This window comes from Mirounga angustirostris, unplaced genomic scaffold (assembly GCF_029215605.1).
Source record: "Mirounga angustirostris isolate CCGP_5_RB_7025 unplaced genomic scaffold, mMirAng1.0.hap1 SCAF_4, whole genome shotgun sequence".
In the NCBI taxonomy this organism is placed as follows: domain Eukaryota; kingdom Metazoa; phylum Chordata; class Mammalia; order Carnivora; family Phocidae; genus Mirounga; species Mirounga angustirostris.
In genome coordinates this window covers 102,486,863-102,508,248 of record NW_026991712.1, presented here as the reverse complement: position 1 = coordinate 102,508,248, position 21,386 = coordinate 102,486,863, and positions in this window count along the sequence as shown.

The window sequence follows — 21,386 nt, the reverse complement described above, 5'->3', positions numbered from 1 at the left end:
CTTCTCTAAAATTTGTAATGCTCTGCCAATCGCTGTAAATTTACATTACTATATCAACGATTCAGTAGCCCACAAATGGGGGTGAGATGGAGTCAGCTCTGTGGTGGACTCCTTAATGAATCCCCAAGACTTCCCATTTCTAACATTTCAAGTGTGGCTGAGTCCTACTGGTGAAATGGCATGGCAGGTGAGTTTTTTTGGTTTTTGTTTGTTTGTTTTTTTCTTTTTCTCTCACAGTGTCCCAGATGTCTTCATCTCCTGTCCTTGCTCTCTATATTGTGGGTATTATTTGGTTTCTTGTGGCATTTTCTCCTTTTACTGTCTGGTAACATTATTTTGTCTCAGAGGGGATAATTACAAATCTAATACTTATTCATTTTCTCTATCAAACTCATCCCATCTGTATTATATATTAATCTTCCCTAATTTTTAGTGAGGTTGGAGGTTACTTTCATTTTATTTGTAATCCCTTTATTCATTTCTTAAGATATACAGGGCAAGCAGAGAATGAGTTGGTAGAGAGAGATGGTATCAGTTAGGCCTCTGTACTTACTTTACAATATTACATGGAAATCTGTAAAAAAGAAAATCTTTGTTAATATGCCTCTTGAGAAAACCATAGACTATATTCAGTAACTGGCTTACTCAGGTTTTCATGTGTTATCCAATACATTTATGCAACCCAGAAATAATGAAATTAATTTCAATTTATCCACTTGTATCTAATATCAGTTTTTGACTTAGAAAGATTTTAGGTGTGCTTTCTTATGACTCTAGTCTAACTTAGACTCCAGATGTTATCCAGGAGAATTAATTTATGTATTTTTTTCCAAAAAATAATCAGTATAGTTAGGGTCTCTCAAACTTAAAATGATTATATCATGGCATGTACAAGGAGAGTAAGCATCCTCAATAATCACTCCCTTCCAGATTGGATGATAATTAAAGGATTATTGTGGATGAAATATTAGTAATTTAAGGTAAATATTAATTTCCTTCTCTCTAATCTGGTCTCTCTTAAACTAGGTAACTCACATATAGGAATATTTTGGGCTATAATCATAGAAAATTATAAGATGATCTGACCATTACAATGAGATGATTTTGTAAGGAAAAGAACAACTTATTTAATGTTGTCTGGTAAATTGAAGTTGCCATTTTAAGAAATAGAAATCTTATAAAACACGATGAAATATAGCTCACAAAAAAAGATGTATGTTGTGAATAGACTGAGAAAAGAAACAGTTAAATAACCATAAATGGAAGAAGGCCACAGCTGCATAAAAACAGACCTTTCCAACCAAACATTTTGTTTTAATTGAATTGCCTGCTGAGCCAAACAAAAATCAAGTCTCTCTCAGAATCAGACTCTGACTGTCATGCACTTTAAGTGAAGGCAAGCAAAATGCCTCTCCAAGCTTCCAGAGAGTATTATGGCTTTCACAGCATTTTGGAAAGCTTTTCAACAGGGTTTTTCATAATTGTAATTTTCCCTAGGTTAAAAGAAATCTCTAATCACAGTGCCTTTTTTATTCCCTCAGGTACTTCCCTACCTGTGTTACATGAGAGACCACTGTAATTCACAGGAGGAGCCCTCTTTGCCAGATTCAAACTAATTTTATACAAACTTCGTTGAAGCTTTAGAGTATTGGATTTTTTAAGTAATGCAACAGCTTTTAAAGACCTTTTCCAATTAACATTTTCTCCTTCATGGCATCCCTTATCCTTTCTTACTGGCACAGAAAAATTTTGTGCTGTATACTATGTGTATGTTATATTCATACACATCTTTTATCAAATACTATACACAGATACAATAGATGGGTATGATATGTATGTAAATAAAACATCTTATAAATGATGATAGTCAAGTATTTTTTTTCTTTTTTTAAGATTTATTTATTTATTTATTTATTTATTTATTTATTTATTTATTTAAAGGCGTAGGGGAGAGAGGGAGCATGCACACATGGCAGGGGTGGAGGGGTAGAGAGAGAGGGAGAGAGAGAATCCCTAGCAGACTCAACGCCCAGTTTGAGGCTCCGAGGCTCAATCTAAAGACCCATGAGATTACAACCTGAGCTGAAACCAAGAGTTGGATGCTTATCCTATTGAGCCACCAGATGCCCCAATTTTTTTCTTTCTACAGCAAAATACATAACATAAAAAAGAGAGTAAAAAATCTGTTCATTTAAAAAGTATTTGAAAAGAAAATACTTATTTTACCTCAACATGACTAAGTACTAGAACATAGCTCCTTGAATGAGACTTCATGTTCCTTCCTCCACTGTATACTTCTTTCTCCCCTAGTGCGCACTGCTAGTCTAGTCTGACTTTTGTGCTAAACATTATCAGACTTTTTTGTATCTCATCATCTCTGTGTATATCCCAAAATTATATTAAGTTTTTCCTTCTTTTTAGAAGTAGTACAAATGAAATCCAGGCAACTGTTGGTGAATGTCCATGTGATTCACTGTGTCATTGTATGACATTTTTGCTAATGGATATTTGGATTGATTTTAGTTTTACAGATGAATTAACTGCTACAAATACTACTGTATGTATCTGTTTGTAGTCATTTTTCTAGTAGGTTACATGCAGGTTCACTTTTAGGAGAAAAAGCAAATTGTTTTTCAAATGGTTTTTAGTATTTTATACTCTGTGAATTAGCATATAGGCGAAACTGCTATTACAAAAAGTGCCAAAAAGTACAGTAACTTGAGTATTTCTTTTTTACAAAACATTCGAGTTGAACAGCTTTGGGCTGAAGATCAGTTCTACTTTGAAGTCATTAAAGAACAGGATCCTTTACTTTGTTCTCCCCTCCAAGGGTTCTGTCTTCATCTATATGGTAGAAGAGCTCACTTTCACATCCACTTTCCTACTCAGGGGAAGAGTTAAGCTGAAGTATAGGGCAAGTGGCTTGTTTTAAATGAAAAGATCCAGAAGTTACACTCATCTTTCCAATCTGTCTTGAAAGCTATGATAGCATGAAAGGAAAATTAAGTAGAAATTTGGAAGAAATTTTAATCTCCAAAGATATTAGAAACTTAAAGTTGAGAGTACCCAGAAAGTAAAAAATAGACGAAATAATAGATCAAAGTACAAATGTCTGAATAATATGAGCACTAGAAAGAGTCAAGAAGGAAATAAAATGAGAGCCTTTAGAACATAAATAAATAAATAAATAAATAAATAAACTAATGAAAGTTCACGAGTTTCCAAATTAAAATGCTTTATAAAAAAGGATATCATCAAATTTTAGAAACTTTGTGATGGAAAGATTTTAAAAGAGAAAGAGAGGGAGAAGGAGTGGGAGAGAAGGAGACAGACAGATGGACAGTCAAGAGAATTAAAGGTTGTATAAAATTGGTTGGGAACCAGAGTGGCGTCTGATTTAGAAATAATACTAGAACCTAGAAGCAATGGGTATATAGAAAATTAAACCAATGACTGCTGGGCAAACAAAAACTATACAAAGCAATGCATACATTTATTCAGCATTATGGAAGGCAACTGGGAATAATGTTACATAATCATAAGTATATAAATATAATAATTATGAAACTCAAAAAATTGTGCTGATGATGAAAGAATTGAGCATGTGTGCTACAGGGAGAGGTGTAGGGGGACTTGTAGAGTATAAAGAAAATAAACTATGACCTCCCATAGGAACAAAATATTAGATAACATATAACACCGAAAACTTTACAAATTAAGATATACACACATTATTAAGAGACCTGGAGATAAATGCCAAAAGAAGCCATAAAAGAAAGAAAAGTGACAGCTTCTGAGAAGTAGGAATTGGGAATGGTAAGGAATGGAGCAATGTCTGGTCATTTTCTTTAAAAAATTTTTTAGAACTCTTTGGCTTTTGTTTTAAGATTTTATTTACTTGAGAGAGAGAGAGAGCATGAGCAGTGGGGGAAGGGGCAAAGGGAGAGGGAGAGAATCTGACACTGACTCCATGCTCAGCATAGAGACCAATGCAGGGCTTGATCCCATGACCTTAAGATCACGACCTGAGCTGAAACCAAGGGTCAGATGCTTAACTGACTGAGCCACCCAGGAGCCCCAAGAACTCTCTGGCTTTTTAACTATATTCATGAATAACTCTGCTAAAAAAAAGAATAAAAATATAAGAATATATTATATTATATATAGAATATATAAGACTATATATTATATAAGAAAATACATACATATTATGTTATATAAGATATATATATATATATATATATATATCTCACATATCCACCATTAGCTTTACATTTTAGAAACCTCTTTGATTTATTTGTCTATAAGAAGGGGTAATATTATATACCATACCACTGTGTTATGCAAATGAAATTACATAATATCTGTAAAATCTCTAGAACAGAGCCTCAAGGGCATATTATAGGCATTAAACTAATGTTGCATCTGCCATTTTAATTGATCAGGGAGCCAAATTCTGGAAAGGTTAGGTGATATGATCTAGTGATAGAAGAACAAAATCAGGAAAGGGAATTCGGATCAAATCTCCCTCTACAGCATCACTTTCATTACGCTACGTTTCACCTGACATATTTATACTAAGAAGCACATTGTATTGTACATATTTGTGCTCAGCAAGATGATTAAGAACAAATCCAAAATATTCCAAGGGAAAGTCTTCACCTAAATCTGTCATATTGTTATCACTTTGAAAGTGGGAAAGTATAAATCCACAACTGTATGTCTAATGAATTTCAAATTATCTATGGCTCTTTTTCCTTTTTTAATTTTCTATCTTTACATTTCACAATAGTTAAAAAAAAACCCAACACTGTCCAAATTTAATATCACTCACTGCCTCGCAGCCATAAAAGTGATAGAAAATAAAAATGGAGAATTTCTGAATAGTTTTCAGATGACTTTGATAAATGATAAAATTCATCATTAACTCAAACTTCTTTTGCTTTTGAGTAAACATATGTGATATATAGTTTTAAGTCTTATTCAGAATTCAACAGGACTACAATGTATACAGCAATAAAAAATGCATTAACATCATGAATGCCTGTGAAAGAGCAAACTTACAAAAGAAAATGGACAGTGATGTCAAAATAAAATTATATTACATGTTACTCTCAGTTTTAGTGCTTCCATTACTGGTATGGGATTTGGGAGATTGTGGAGGAAGCATTAGTACCTAGTGATTTTTCATTAGGGTTGATCCATCCATGTTATCATACACATTTCAGAGAAATGAATATAGATTGTGGTTTAATACTTAATACATACCGATAAACACAGATTTTATGCAGGGTAGTGTCTTCTTAACTGTGAATAATAAATAGCACATCTTGCTGGTAATATTTTGAACTTTATGTGAATATCATTCACATTGTTGGTGAAAAAGCATTGCTGGTGTCAACCTGTGCTTAAGAAGGTAAGGATTGATGTACTTATGTTTAATACGTTCCAGTGTTAGAAAGAGACAAAACTGCATATGACTTTTTTTTTTAATTATATTTTCAGTGCTTAGAATAAAGAATGGTATAGTCTAGGGATTTATTCCTTCATTAATCCTTTTAAATTTCATTCATCAACTCATTAAACAAATATTTGTCATGAATCTATAACAACTACTTTTCACTTTTTTTGCAGAGTAGAACATAATGCAAAATAAATCAAAACTTCTTCCCTCATAGGGGTTAAAAGTTTGTGAGAGGAAACAGACAATAACATAAAAAATTACTAAAATATATAGAGTGTAAGATGGTGATATATATATCACAGAGAAAAATAAATTAGGAAAAGCAACAGAGAATGTCAGGTGCAATTCTAAATGGAATGGACAGTGTTATGGGTTGATTTGTGTCTGCCAAAAAAAGATAGTTAAAATGTAACCCTCGGTACCTCGGAATGTGACCTTATTTGGAAATATGGTTGTTGCAGATGTAATTAGTTTAAGTAGGTTATACAGGAATAGAGTGGACTCTTAGTCCAATATGACTGATGTCCTTATAAGAAGGGAAAAGAGACACAGAGAGAATCTGGCCATAAGAAACAGAGAAATAGAGAATACCGCATGAAGACGGAGGCAGTGATTGGAATGATGTATCCACAAGGCAAAGTATGCCAAGGATTGGTGCTCGACAATGTAAGCTAAGAGAGAGACATGGAAGAGATTCTCTCTTAGGGCCCTCTGAAGGAACTAACCTTGATTAATTCCTTGACATTAGACTTCTAGCTTCCAGAACTGTATGAGAATACATTTCTGTTCTCCAAGTCACCCAGTTTGTGAAACTTTGTATAGCAGCTCTGGGAAATGAATACAGTCAGGAAAAGCCACAGGCAGAGGGTGATATGTCAGTTTAGACCTAAAAGGGAGAGATCACTGTGAAAATCACTGGAGAAGATTCTAGGCAGGGGAAATTACAAGTTCAAAGTTTCTGAGGCTAAAAGATGACTCCCATGTGGCTGGAGCTGAGTGATTAAAAGAAAAGGTTAATGGGAGATAAGTTTCAAGAATTAAGAGGGCGGGAGAATCATTCAGGCCCTTGATGTTACAGGATTTTGAGCAGAAGAGTGACTGGATCAGATTATGTTTTAATTGGATAAATCTAGATGTTATGTTGAGAACTGACTGAAAAAGGGCAATGTTAGAAGCAGGGGAAACATTTAAGAAAGTATTACAGTAATTCAAGAAAGATTTTATGCTGCTTTTCCCAGAGCAGTAGCAATGGTGGCTGTTGTGGAAATGAATTAATTGGATATTCTAAATATAATTTGAATGTAGAGCTTATAATGTTGGTTATGGATCAAATATAGGATGTGAAAGAAAGAAGAGAAGTAAACAATGCCTGCAAAGTCTTTGTCTTAAAAAAGCTGTGGAATAATGTTACCATTTATTATGATACAGAAAAGAACAGAAAGAGCTGACTATAGGGGAAAGAACAGCAGGTTTTGATGTTAAATAGATATTCAAGGGAAATATCAAATAGGCTATCAAATATGTGAGTCTGGAAGTAAATCTGTGTACTTATATCATGTATAAGACATGAAAATGGATGAGCTCCTTAAATAAATGTGTGTAAATAGAAAAGAAGGTAGGACCAAAAACTGAGTCCTGGAGAACTCCATGGTTAGAGGAGATGAAGAAGAACCAAAAAAGGAAGTTGGGAAGAACTAGCCAGAAAGTTAGGAGGGCAGATAGGATTAAGTGCACAAGGTTTCAGGGAACAAAACTTGTTGATGAAATGTACATATACATCTGGTATATGTACTGCCAATCGGTCAAATAAAATCAAGACTAAATTTTAGCTATTGGGTTTAGCCACAGAAGGATCATTAGTGATTTAATTAGGAGCAGTCTTAGTGTAGCATAGAAGCTGAAAGTCTAGAGGAAGTAGGTTGAAGAGAGAATGAGAGCAGAGAAACCAAGGCTCAGATGCTTGACTGAACCACCCAGGAAAATCTCAATCTAACAATATTCTGTAAAGACTAAAAAAGAAAGAAGAAAGAAAGAAAGAAAGAAAGAAGAAAGAAAGAAAGAAAGAAAGAAAGAAAGAAAGAAAGAAAGAAAGAGAAAGAAAGAAAGAAAGAAAGAAAGAAAGAAAGAAAGAAAGAAAGAAAGAAAGAAAGAAAGAAAGAAAGAAAGAAAGAAAGAAAGAAAGAAAGAAAGAAAGAAAGAAAGAAAGAAAGAAAGAAAGAAAGAAAGAAAGAAAGGAAGGAAGAAATGTTGTGGTATCTAGAAAGGTCAAGTGATTTCGTTAAATGTGTTTGTGGGAAGATGCATCCAGTCAAGAGGAAAACATCAACTGTTTCAGAATAAGACAAGAGAACTGTTATATAGTTATCTTTGATTAGACTGGGGGTAGCGGATGCACAGTTCATTGAACGAGAGTACTGGAGAGTTTGACTTTTGTTGCAAAAAAGGACTGTTTACCTATAGAATCAAGAGCAACTACAGAGAGTAAGAGCACAGATGAGAGGCTTAAGGTAAACATGGCAGTAGGACTTAGAGAAGTCCTTTTTTTATAGTTTCAATGTTCTCATCTGTGAAAGAGAAAGCAAGGTCAGGAGCTGAGAGCTAGAATTAGGTAGGAAGGGATTTGATGAGAGATAAAAGGCTATGAAATTAATGACCAGAGAGTGAAAGAGTGAATGAACTGGGACAATATTCTGAGATTATCAGGGCAGCATTTGGAGCACATTCCAGGTAAATGATAGTGTCTTTCAAGTGAGGTGATCAGCATTGCTGTGGACTTTTTCTCTATACCTGGTGTCGCATGAAGTGGATGGAAAGTTGGATTTAACTGACCGGGGTGGAATATAGCTGAATTTTCTTTCACATAATCACCTATCACTCCCCTGACTCCTGTGTTGTAACTACAGGTCATCTTGCCTGTTCCAGCTACAGGTGGTCTTGCTGTTCCTCAGTCAATGTTGCAATGACTTTAGGCTTTAGCGCTTCTTAGGTTCTTTCTTGTTCCTCACATTTCGTGAAGGTTTTGTCAGTCAGAAGTCTGAAGAAAGGTCTTGCTTCCCTATTTATCTAAATAGCTCTTCCTCTCCACCACAGAGGCCCCATTTCCTTTCCTTCTATATTTATTATTGAAATTTATCACTACTGCCTTTAAGATACTCTGTAATTATATCTGTCTCAACTTTTCCTTTCTAGAATGAGTGTAAAGAGAATGCAGATTACATGGAATTTAGAATTCTTTGTAAAGAGTTTAGATTTCATTGTGAATGGTAAGAGGGACCACTACATGATTTTGTGTATGAGTATGATATTTTTGGATTGTTATGTCTGAAGGTGACACTGAATACTGAGTGGAGACCCCGCGGTAGGAGAGAGGATAACAGAAATCATAGAGATCAGTTTGGAAGCTACTGAAATATACCTGATAATAGATGAAGTTGTCTTAGATTAAAGATGGATTAGCACTGATGGTAAGACTTAGAATCAGAGTAACAAAACTTGTTGATGAAAAATGTGAGAAAAAGAAAGGAACAGAGAATTCTAAGCTTTTGACTTGAGAAATTGAATGCATCATGGCAATACTTACTGAAGTGTTAATATTGGTAGATTTTCACATTTTATTGAAGATGAGACGTTTGAAGATGGGAATCTAGAATTCTGTTCTAAATCAGGGATAAACTAAAATTTAAGTGAGATTATAAAGCATTGACAAAAATGATTTCAATATAATGGATATTTTTGTCATGAATGATGGACAAAGTACTATGAACTGTATATAAATTAATATATGTGATTTTAAGAAAAAATCTGAGGTAGGTGTAATTTTTGCTTCAATTTATAGATAAGGAATTTGAGTAATAGGAAGACTAAGAAGCTGCTTATCCTCGGCATCAAAATAGCACTGACCTTTTAGAGGTTCATAAAATGATTATTGTTTCATATTTATTACCCAGTAAAGATTTTAAATAACATATTAGCCAACTCTTTTCACTATAATTCTGAGAAATAAACCATTCTAAAACCCAGAGCCTCAATACAACAACTATGCATCTCGGGGCACCTGGCTGACTCAGTTGGAAGAGCATGTGATTCTTGATCTCAGGGTTGTGAGTTTGAGCCCCACGTTGGGGGCAGAGATTACTTAAATAATGAAATAAACTTAACAAAATATTGTTTTTTAAAGATTTTATTTATTTATTTGAGAGAGAGAGAGAAAGAGAGCATGAGCGGAGGGGGCAGGAGAGGGAGAAGCAGACGCCCGGCTGAGCAGGGAGCCGGATGCAGGCCTGATCCCAAGACCCTGAGATCATGACCTGAGCCAAAGGCAGACACTTAACCAACTGAGCCACCCAGGTGCCCCTAAACTTAAAACAAAATAAGAAAAAAAAAACAATTATGCATCTCGTGGATCAGTGAATCTGCTTGGGTTCAGCTGATCCAGGCTGGGCTGGGTTATGAGGCTCTGCTCAGAGCGCAGAGTCTGAAGTGGGTCTGATTTCTATTGTAGGCCTGTGGGCCAAAGAGACAGCTCAGTTTCTTGTGTCTGGTACCAGGAAGTTAATCCAAAACCAAATTTTATGGCAAATAACAAAGGTAGAATGGGAGTAAGGCCTAATCTCAGAACTGGTATATTGCCACTTTCATTCCATTGCATTGATCAAAGGAAGACACATAGACAAATCCAAAGTAGAGAAGTGATGAGCTATATTATATCAGTAACAAGTTTATGGCAAGCATGTGTATACTAGAGCTGAAAACTGTAGAGAAAAATTAGACCCATTCGTTAAATCTTTAATAAATAGTCTACATGGAGGTGCCCTTGAAACAAATAATACATTCAAAAAACAAACCAAAACTAAAACCAAAACAACAACAAAACAAAACAAAACAAAACCTGGCCCTTGACCAGCTCCTAGGATTTATTCTCTAGGCACTTAGAATATCTTGCATGATAAAAATGTGTTTGTATCATGCCAGATAGTTTATGTTAACTGTGATTTACATAGCCTTGAGTAATTCTTATCAGTTTGGAATCTGGAGAAGCTGGAGACTGAGTAACTAAGGTCAATTACACAACACATCATGCCTACATGACTATCCCCCAATAAATATCCTGGATGTCAAAGCTCAGGTGAGTTTCTCCATGGTTCGCGATACTCAAACATACCATCACACATTGTTTGTTGCTGGGAGAATTAAGTACTGTCTGTAGGACTCCACTTGGTAAATAACTGGGAGCTTGTACTTGGATTTTTGTCTTTATTGGTTTTCTCTTTGCCATAAGAAACCATAACCATGAATATAATAGCTTTTATGAGTTATGTGACTCATTCTAGTCAATCCTTGCACCCGAGGGTGGTCTTGGGGACCCCTGATCCATAGGGGCAAAGATAGAGTCTGAGAATACAAAGTTTAGGAGTGAAAGATAAGAAACCAGATAAAAATTTGATAGATTGTAAAAAAAGCTGCTGGTGAAAGTGACAATAAAAAACTGTAGTATCTTGTCACACAGGGGAATAATGTTTTCCAAAATGGAGGAAGTTTCACTTGGATCACATGCTGAGAAAAATGAAAAATAATCAATTCATTTAAAAAGAGTATTAAAGCAATTAGAGATGTGAAGACAGAATTATTATAAGCCTTGTTTGGAGGGATTAAAGGAGAATTGGGTATAAAAAAAACAGAGTGGTAAATACCAGCCATACTTTAAGTTTTACTTACTTTAAGTTTTTTACCTTGTTTTAAGTTCAAGTTGTTTAAAGGGGAGAAGAATACAGCAGTAGCTGACGTGGGAGATACTCTTATGGGCTTTCTTTTTTGATCCAACAGCAGCATACTAGAACACATTTCAATGCTGATGACAAAAAACATAGAAAGGAAGGAAAATCGTGTGACACGAAATAGTGAGATCATTTCTGGAATGAAGTCTATAATAGGAGATATTGATATTCTGTGAACAAGTTTAAAACTTGGCTTCAGAAAGGAGACAAGGCAGTTTATTTAATAGGAAAGGAAATATTTTATAAATAATGATACCAATAGGTTTGTAGTTTGGAGATGGTGATTAGGTAGTTATTGTACAATTGCTTCTATTTTAGTCAGGAAATAATAAGATGTTACAAAAACGTTGAAATAGGAAGGGCATATGGAGGTTTCAGTATGATGAGCAAGCTGTAAAATATTCACTTTAGAGTCTAGAAGATTAATTTTATTAAGAATAGTGAAGTGAGATTTCAGCAGAGGGTCCCTTGAAATGTGTGGTCGTAAATTTAAAGTAAAAGCAATTGATATGGCTTGCTTATATACCAATTTGTTCAGCTGCCAGAGTTCAGACTTTGTGTAAAAAAATAAATGAGTTTAACCAGATTTGGAGTTTTTGTAAGTAAGTAAAACCGATACATAAGGAAGTTGAGGATAAAGATAAAGGGGCAAAGATAATGATGAAGTATGAAATCTAAGAATAAGGTAGGTAGTCAGGTCATAGCAGGCAATAAACATAGGTAGTGGTATACATGTCATAGAGAACTCTAATTAGGTAGAGAATCTTAGGAAGGTAGTCATGTATATCTTTTTCATAAAAAAATAAATGTAAAGTTGGAAGATGGAAACCTTTCAAAGTTGATGCTTAAAATGAAATCATGATTTTAAATGAAGCCCAATTCTTTGTAATTAGAAACTCCAGTATGTGACCATGTGAGTGAATTATTGAGGTGCTGTGGGTAAATAGATCACTGGGAGGGAAGAGTTCCCATAATGAATGTGGAAATTACCATTATATTAACATCAAAATTATGGGAAAGAATATCTTGATAGTTCAAAAGGAATATTTCTATACATACATATAATTTCCATAATATTATATAGACTTTGGAAAAACAAATAATAACAGATACTTAAGCTTAGTAATTTATTATAGAATCAGTTTTATGTTGCAGTTCATTCATGAACCCTCTCAACACTATTCTTACTGTTGGTATACTTTAGGAGTTCCATGTTTTATAAAAACAGATAAATAGAATTGAAAAGTATCTATACATAAAAAAAACTTTGATTTTAACTCTAGTGAAAAAGAATTAGTCTTCATATATTAAATCATGCCAAGTAAATTTACTGAATCTGTTTCCATGTTAACTATGTAATCACAAGAGAATTACAGTAAGTCACCTAAAGAAATTATAGGTTTTTTATACTATAATTAGTGTAGAGACAACAAGCTCCTTAATTTACTAACAATAAGTGTTTGTTTTTTACTTACTAGCATCAGACCACAAAATCCTTAAACCATGGAATGTTAATTTTTTTGTTGTTGTTTGAGGAAGCTTATGATACATTATTTGTACATTATGTACAAATTCTAGAGCTCTGCCCATGAATTATTTTCCATATAAACAGAAAATAATAAAATAATAATAAAATACAGCAAGAACAAACTGATAAAATAATCTGTATAGGAACCAAATGTTGTTTTTACCTCCTCACAGTTCTCCTGTTTTTGTCATTCCTATATTGGAAGTCTGGTTAGTGAGAATGTGAGCATTTGTCCCCACAATTATATTGCTTATTTTTCCAATGTATTTGTGAAATTTGGATTCTTTAACTCTTGACTTTGATGCCAGTATGATGAAGACTTTCAGTTAATTTACTGTGTAAATAATATGACAAGCCCGACTAAGGCTTGTGTGTTTATTGCTGTTGTTGTTGTGGTGGTTGTTGTTCTTGTTGACATGTGAGGATAGAAACATAGCTTCATTCCATTGCCCCTTTACATTTTTTATTATCCTCTATTTTACATGTAGACAGTTCTTTTGCTATGACAGGGGCTTATAGTTCGCTTTTAAAGTCTGTTATGAAAAGCCAATGGCTTTACTTTCAACATTATATAAATTACTATTCTACAACTTAATATTCCAGCATACTAAATTCTTAAGTGTGTAGTTCTAGGTTCCATCGTGTCAAATTGTTCAATGATATGAACAAACTCCAAACAGCTGTCCACCTCAGATCATCCGGGTGACTCAAGGTTTTTATCCTCTATTATTTACTACCCTTTCGCTCAAAATGACAGCTTTTTTCACAAGTTCTATTCCTAGAAGTATTTGTCAAATTTCTGGTGTCTAATAATAACAATTAGGTCACATGCTTAGACCAGTATCTGACTTCTAATCAATTTACATTACAGATAATCCCTACAGTTTAAGAAATGGTGTAGTCTCTCAGTTGTTCTGGAATGGTCCTTTATGTATGCTCCTCACACAAGGTGGATTCCTTTGATATATAAAAGCAATCCTGACCTTGAGGTGTTCTCCTCTTTTAGGTAAAGAATTTAATAATGTCATTTATATCAGCCAATTTTTCCATAAAAACTAATCTTTGAAGAAAAAGCTTTAGAAAGATCACATCCAATTTTCCCACAGGAATTGCTCTTAGGAATGCCAAAAAACTTAGAACAATTTCTAATTTTTTAAAATAATGAGAATATAGCTCTTATCTATCCCCAGCTGTATCTACATAAAAAGAAAAATGAAGCAACGGAAGTTCATTTTTCACAATATTATGCACCCCTTTTTCATAATAGTATGCACACAGTTTTGAACCTAATTCAGGATACACTGAGCTATTTTTAAACAAACGAACAAAACACAAACAAACCAACAAAAATTGATCTTTGATTTCTCTTTTATTGAGTTCCTACTATACAGTTTTTTCACCTTAAACTAGGGGTTATTTTCCCGAATTTTCCTTGAGAATTATTGGAAATTCTTTTTTTTATAGATATTAAATGCAAAGCACTTGACAGCATCTAGAACATAGTGAATGATGACTTACTTTTCCCTTGTTACACATTGAGAATCAAACTTCTCTTGTATTTTCAATGGCCATTTCTAAATAAAGCTGTACATAAATTTAGCAGTGCCCTATGATGAATCCTCTGAAGGCACACTCTACTCTTTAATTAGTAGCATATTTTTAGATGTGGTTGTTTTATCCTAAATAACATAACAAACACTTTGGTCTCACTAAACACTGCTATGCTTTAGCCCATTTTAATTTCAGTATATCACTTCACCATTTTAAATGAACATGAATAATCTTAATAAAAATAGTTTCATCTCAATTCTTTCAGATAAAAGACTTTGGCAATTAATCATGCCAAAGAATTTTTTTCTTTAGATCACTCAACATTTGCATATTTGATTCTGTAAAACCTATAACTTTTGTAACAAATGGAAATCCATAAGTTAGTGACTATTTGAGATAATTTGCATGAATTTTAATACATTAACACTTTAAAACTAACATCTAATTTTCAGAAAGAAGCCTTGCAATGTGAATGTTGCCACATTATTGTGGCAGACTGAATTAATTAGCTCCTGTAAAATTTCCCTAGAGCCTTTTCTTTCACACCTTTCTGTAGGAAGTTATGCTTTTTTGATTTTTAGTTCCATAGGGATCAGGATAATGCCCAACACTTTCTAATCATTTTCCAATGTACAAATTACCAATAGGTGTTGAATTATGAGTTGAATAAATTATAAAAATGATGTACACCCAGAGAATGTTTAGGTGATTTTAGAATTTAATCTTTTTTTTTAAAGGCCAGAGAAAGTTTTCTAATTAAAAAATAGAGTGATTCAAACTTTATCATGCAATTTGTGAATGCTTCATCAAATTTTTGATCAAGTTATTTGTGAAGTATCTTTTTGCTGAAGAGGCACTATCTATTATATACTAGGTTAAGTTAAATGAAATTGGATTTTCAAACAACTGACTTTATCAAATCATGCCTTCAGTACACTTTTATTCTTTAAAGATTTTATTTATTTGACAGAGAGAGAAAGAGAGCAAGCACAAGCAGGGGGAGTGACAGGCAGAGGGAAAAGCAGGCTCCCTCTGAGCAGGGAGCCCCACTCAGGGCTCGATCCCAGGACCCTGGGATCATGACCTGTACTGAAGGCAGAGGCTTAACCCACTGAGCCACCCAGGCGCACCCCTTCAGTACACTTTTAACCAAAATATTCAGTCTACCAGAGCAGCACATCTATTACCTTTTGCAACAGGTTAAGTGATTAAGCACATATAATCTTAACCCAAATTGACAAAGAACAACTGTCATTTCTACCACCAGCTTCTTCATTTGGAGGATGTTATCTAACACTTAGAATCTCAGTCCTCCACTGAAAAATGGCGATAACAATAGTACCAATTTCATTAGATTATTTTGGGAAATAAGTGACTAAAACATGTAAGTCTCTTTGAACAGAGTTTAGTAAGTCTGAGTACTTGAAAAATATTAGCTAGTTTTAATTCTGGGGGGATTAAACTTTGTATAATGGCCCATATTCAGACATTAAATAATGTGATAACTTTAGCATGTAGATTTTATTTTCGTTAGTTTTTAAAACAAAGTAAAGGGGTGCCTGGGTGGCTCAGTCGGTTAAGCATCAGACTCTTGATTTCGGCTCAGGTCATAATCTCAGGGTTGTGAGATCGAGCTTTGTGTTGGGCTCTATGCTCAGTGTGGAGTTGGGTTGTCCCTCTTCCTCTGCTCCTCTCCACCCCCCCCCACTCTCTCTCGCTCTCAAATAAATAAATAAAAATAAAACAAAAGTAAATATTCATGTTATTATTTCTCATCTATCATTTTCAATATTATATTTATATCTGAAATATCTTTACCTGTACTGAAATCGTCTCTTATTTCACTCCCCTTACTGTGGACTCACTGAAGGCAGAGACTAGCTCTTGCCCACTGCTATATTTCCAGTGCCTAGCATACAACCTAACACATGGTAAATGTTCAATTAATATTTTTGAAGTAGATGAACGTAAGTTTCTTAATTTTTAACATACAAAAAGAGGCTCTACTGTGTGGTCGGTAGCAAAATATATTAAATTGATTATAATTAGCATAATTAATCATATAATAACTGTATATATAGGCATACCTTATTTCACTGTGCTTCACTTTACTGTGCTTTGTAGATAATACGTTTTTTAAAAATTGAAGGTTTATGGCAACCCTGCATCCATCAACTCTAGTGGCACCATTTTTCTGACAGCATTTGCTCACTTTGTGTCTCTATGTTATATTTTGGTAATCCTAGCAATATTTCAAACTTTTCCATTTTATTATATTTGTTATTATATGTAATTTACATATATAATATCTATCAATATATATTGTTATGGTGATCTGTGATCAAAGATTACGACTCATTGAAAGCATTTTTTAGCATTAAGTATTTTTAAATTAAGGTATGTAATGGTTTTTTATTTATTTTTAAAGATTTATTTTTTTATTTGAGAGAGAGAGAGAAAGAGAGAGCATAAGTGTGAGGGGCAGAGGGAGAAGAAGATAGAATCTCAAGCCAACTCTGCACCAAGAGTGGAGCCTGACATGGGGCTCAATCTCACAACCCTGAGATCACAACCTGAACGGAAACCAAGAGTTGGTCGCTCAACTGACTGCACCACCCAGGTGCCCCTGTAATTGTCTTTTTTAGACATGATGCTATTGCTACTTAATAGACTACAGTGTTGTTTAAACATAACTTATATGCATGGGGAAACAAAAAAAAATTCATTTGATTTGTTTTAATGCGATATTCACTTTACTACAGCAGTCTGGAAACTGAACCCGTAATATCTCCAAAGTATGCCTGTAAAATATATTTCTTATTGTATGCAGATTATGTAATATGCTGTATGTTCTAGGAATTCTTCATAGGAACAATCAGCCTACTAATAAAGCATTTCCATAAAAGCCTGATTCTGCTGTTCTTCATCTCTACTAATATGATAGGGGGAAAAGTTGTTGTGTAGATAAAGTTGATTATTGCTAACCTTCCAGATGTTACCTCAGTTATCCTGAGATCATCTCACTGGAAATGGTGGAAACTAAATAGCTAAAGATAAGCCTACAGAACAATATTTTTTAAAAAATGTGTTCATTACTTATAGTATCACTTAGAGTATATAATAAGTATACTTACCGTATCATGCAGTTATATCATGAAATCATGATGTGTTTTTATAGTAAAAATAATCTCTAAACAATTATATGGCTTTCAAAATCTAAAATGCCTATTCAGTTAGGGTCATTTTTTACTCTCTTATGAATAATTATACTAAAAATTTTTTATTCAGCCAATCAAGCATTCTGATGTTCTGAATATTAGTCCCAGCTAAAGGCTGAATTAAATAATTGCATGGTTTGAGCAAAAGAAAATTTTAACATAAGCCTGTCTAAATATATTAATTTGATGAATTTTCACAACTGTATAGGAATGTGTATGGTATTATATTTGTAAATTAAATATAATTATAGACTAGGTCATTAACTGAATTTTTAAGATTAGCAGATAAAATAGAAAAATATGATCTTAAAAGTTTATTTCTCAATACTGTTGATAAGTCCAATACATGGCATAAACTAATTAACTCTTCATTATATTTTTATGACTATATTCAGTGCTTAATAGAAAACAAAACTAAATTCCTTCAGGCCAACATTTGCCATCTAAGAAAATCAATATCTATAAACATAATCAATATCATAAATTTTAATTAAAAACTCAAGCACTAGCTAACGCATAAACATTTTGAGCCATTTTAGCGTGGAAAAAAAGTAGGCTATGTTCCCTTATCAGCTTAATTAAAAATAAAATGAAGAAAAAAACTATACATGTAAAAGAAAATATCCTTAATAACTATTGCTCATACACAGATAGGTGCTTTGCTGTGACCCCTCAACTGTAGTACTATAAAATACATTTCAATAGCTATTCTTAGATCAGTCTATTCATTTTACATTACATTCATTCCCTACAAAATCAATGGACTCATCTTTATAAAACAAAAATCCAAAGAATATCACTTCTCTGCTCACACACTTTGAATAGCTCATCACTATAAGGAATATAAAGTCTAAGCTCTTGAATTTGCTATATGAATGTTTCATGTCTGTTGCAACTTCTCTCTCCTGCTTTAACCCTACAGTCCCCTGTTCCAATCATGATAAGAATGTCTTCCATCCTCTGACATTGACCAGAGTTTGCAGCCCCTTCATGCCTGTGTTCTGATCTGGCAATTTCTTCTTTCTTTCATACTCTCTAATTTGGACTCAAACTCATCAGTCTCACTCCTACCCTGCAGAGCTATGAATTTATACAGGAAGCTTCAGATGCTCATCTACCATGCTGCTATGTCAACTCTGTGAGCAATTCCATACTGCATATTAGGTTATAGTTTAACTGTCTTATACGCCTGTCTTAATGGATCATAAATCCCTCAAGAGCAGGGCAAAAGTCTTACTCATATTTATATCTGCCCTCCTTAGCACAGTCCTATGTACATACTGTTTCCACTTTCCCAATTTTCTATGTGCACAAAATTGGGAAATTTTCTTACTGTTTTTGAGCCTTTTCTTTGCCTTAAAAATGAAGCTAAAGATATTTTCCTCCACAAAATGAATAGGGGGTATTTCATTTGGGGAAATTAAGCTCTCTCCTAGAAATGTGTAATAAAGGTTAATAAATAGTAGCTACCACAATTTTACTTAACTTTCATTATGCAGTAACAACAATTGTTATAACATTATTGAAGAATAATGAATGATGACAATATGATATAAACTAAAGTTAAGAGGGAATTAATAACTAAAGTTAAGAAGAAAAGTGCAACCCCACTTCAAGAGTCAATTCTTCATAATTAAAAGGAAGACCAGAAGAAGCATTTTAGGAACTTTACAGGACAGTCTTTCCAAATGTAACATAGGCTCTTACAAGAGCTCTGTACTTGTTTCTTCTTCAGGACATGTTACCTTCCAGATATCTGCCTGGCTCAGTCCTTTGCTTTTCAGGTCTGTATTCAAATATCTCCTCTCTAGAGTACTTTACCCAAAGTAAGTATCTTTCCTATTTCTCACCATCTCCTTATTCTGCTTTATTTTTCCTTGTAACAGTTACAACCACCAGCTAATATATTTTTATTTACTGGTTCTATGTCAGACTAGAATGTTATAAGCATGAGGGTAGAGACTTGTCTGTTAAATTCACATCCTCAAGCAGCACCTAGGAAGGTGCTTGTCTTAGTCTGTTCAGGCTGTTATAGCAAAATACTACAGACTGGGAGGGTTATAAACAACAAACTTTTATTTCTCACAGTTCTGGAGGCTGGAAGTCTGAGATCAGGGTGCCAGCATAGTGATCTGAGGTCCCTCTTATGAACTGTAAACTGTCGGCTTCTCACTGTATCCTTGCATGGTGAAATGGGGCTAACAAGCTCTTTGGGGCACTAACCCCAAACATGTGGGCTCCACACTCATGACCTAAGCACTTCCCTAAGGCCCCTCCTCCTAATACTATCATATCAGCTATTAGAATTTCAACATGTGAATTCTGGGAGATACAAATATTCAGACCATAGCAGTGTAGAACATGAAGTAGGTGCCAAATAACTAATTGAATGAATGCAATTTGAAAAGAATTGAAAAAGTATTCAATTCCCAAATATATATTTCCCCATTGACTTTTGGAGCTCTAGAAACTCTCTCCAAGATGTGTTCTGAGGTACAGTAAAGGCACTTTCCCTCAGTGGATGCTCAAAAGGGACATAAGAAAAGGAAGATACACCATGGCTCTCTTTCTGCATGCATCACACAGAGGAAAGGCCATGTGAGGTCACAGTGAGAAGAAAATAAAGATGAAGAAGATAGATGAAAAAATAGAGAATTTTACAGGAATATTGGAATTTATGAAAAAAAATTCAATGACATCTCCAGAAAGAAAACAAACTATCGGAAATTCAAATCTTGACTAATGATTGTCCTAACAGTTTGAACACAGTTGTTCAAGAGATTAATTACCTACAAGACAGAACATGGAAGATATGCAAAGTGAAGCAATGAAAATAACAATGGGGGGATCAAGAGGTACCAGAGCATAAGATACACATGTAACATGTTTTAAACACATGGTCTCTTTCTTTTTTTAAATAAAAGTATTTTTAGTGAGGGAAATATTTTTTTTCTGCATGGTAGCCATTAAAAATTGTAAAATATATTATAACTAGGACAGTAATAGAATAAAAATTTGAATAATTACTTTTTGTTAATAAAATACATTATAACTAGGACATTAAGAGAATAAAAATTTGATAATTACTTTTCGTTAACTGAAAGTCACTAAAAATGGAAGAACAAAGAATATATAAAATAGATGGGCCAATGATAAAATGGATAGTGAAATAATAAATATAAACCCAAATATGTCAGTAGCTAATTTAAATATCAATGTAGTACATATTCCAAGTAAAAGACTGATTGTCGGAATTAATGGGAAAAAACCTTCAAATGTTTACTGAAACATACTTTAGATAAAGAGAACAGAAATACTGACTCTAAAATGATGAAAAATATGCTATTAAAGTCCATCCAAATAGTATGTAGAGACTATAGTAATATCAGACAAACTACACATTAAAGCAAGAAGCCTTTCCAGTAATGAACAGTATTTTATAATTAAAAGTAGGTCGATACAATAAGAAGATATTATAATCCTAAATGTAATTCATAGCTTCAATATATGTAAAAAAAAAAAAATGACAGCACTGAGAAGAACAATAGAAAAATCCAAAATCATTATGGGAGAGTTTAACAATATGTTTTCAATTTTAAGGATACAGTCTACTGACATGGATAATATTAACAATAAAAATAAAACATAGTCTTATTGACAAGATTGTACATTACACCCAAAAAAAAAAAAACAGAGCTTTAATTTTTTTTTTCAAGTGTATGTGGAACATATGATGAAACAAGGAAGGGACTCTTGACAAATTTCAAAATATTGAAATTACCTGGAATATATTCTGTGACCAGAATAGAATTAATGCAGAAAAAGGTTAACTTAAAAAGTTGTATTTCTAA